Below are 1,520 nucleotides of genomic sequence, written 5' to 3' on the forward strand. Positions count from 1 at the left end.
TGGAAGCACCTCCTCCTGAGAGAGGAGCACGCCTCCCAGCTCCACTTAGGTCATTCTTATTGATAGGCATTCCAACCACGCCCCCATGGTTGGCATGCCCTGGCGGGACACAGTCATCTCCGCCTAGTCATTTCTGAGTCATATGTCCTGAGTAATCCATGCCCCAGGCGTTGCATGGTCACGTAATTGCCCGGCATGACCACGTGATCTATGCGCATGCGTGGAGTACTCACATGGGCCTATGGGTGCAGCTGCGGGCTGGCCCTTTAAAAGGCAGGCCCCATGTTACCCCGCCCCCTTCTCTCACAGATGTCCTTCCAGCAGGCCTGATCACATCTATCCCTTTCTCCTTGTCTGAATAAAACTCTTGTTAGTGGATTCTGTCGTGTTTCGTGACTTTTCCTCGCAGGGTAAGAGCGCCGCTAAAAACCATCACTTAACTTGCCATCACACGGCCTGAATCTCTGACTTGGTCAAAGTCAACACTCACGTGTATACCTTTAAATGGGCTCTTTGAAAACAACTGGTGCCTGCAGCCCCTTGGCCATCCTTCCTTAAATGCATTAAGACTGAGGAACAGTCAACACCTTTGCAGGGAAGAGCTCCCCTTCCCCTTCTTCCTTCAAGCAGTTTCCTTAGGAAATGCTGCATGTGGAAGTCCTAAGCCTTCCCTGTTGGGTGTCCTAAGAGTGTGAAAAGTGCCATCATCGCTGAAGAACTGCGTGCAACGTCAGCCTCCCACTCCACTTGAAGTGACTCTAAGTCTGCGCATTTCTATGGACCGATGCTTGAAAGTTTTCAAGTCACTGGAGTTGGAACAAAAATGTTATTTTCCCCGCCTCTTCCTACCTTTTCTCCCAGAGCTGGTTGCTAACTTCCCTTCTTTAGGGATCACAAGTGTCCCTCAAATTTCCATTTATAAATGTAGTGGAAGGGAACTAGCAGTCGATATTTACGGGATTTTAAAGAGAGAGAATCGGACTTCGCTGTGCTGCGTTAAACACCAATACAACTGAGGGCGAGCATTCGAGAGCAGCAGACATTTTATGAACACAATGGCTGTGACAGTGTCCAGGTCTTCCGGTACCGGGGAGGCTAAAGTCACAGCACACACACATAAGAAAAGTAGCTAAAAGCCAACTGATCTGTTTGTATTAATGCTGGATCCCCCAAAGCGCAGACATTGATACATTTTTCACAGTTTGCCTCTGAAAGAAAAAGAAAAATAATCAAATTTAGAATTAAGTAAATTGCTTTAGCCTGCCATTTAAAAGCAGCACATGTAATCTAATTAGCCAGACTTATGAGGAGGAAATGTGAGTGAACTCAGAAATTGAATTTGGAGACCAGCATCTGAGCGGGCCTTGCATCAACACCTTCAAGAAGAAAGCCAAATAAAAGTGACTTGTTTTTTAAGTTTTCCAAATCCTGGAAATTATAAAACAAAGTAGGAGTGGTGTGCAAACACAAAGAGGCTGAGTTCTTCCCAAAGCAACTCAGAACAGAGTGCCGATCATATC

The sequence above is a fragment of the Peromyscus eremicus genome, chromosome 13 (genome assembly GCF_949786415.1).
Source record: "Peromyscus eremicus chromosome 13, PerEre_H2_v1, whole genome shotgun sequence".
Classification (NCBI taxonomy): domain Eukaryota; kingdom Metazoa; phylum Chordata; class Mammalia; order Rodentia; family Cricetidae; genus Peromyscus; species Peromyscus eremicus.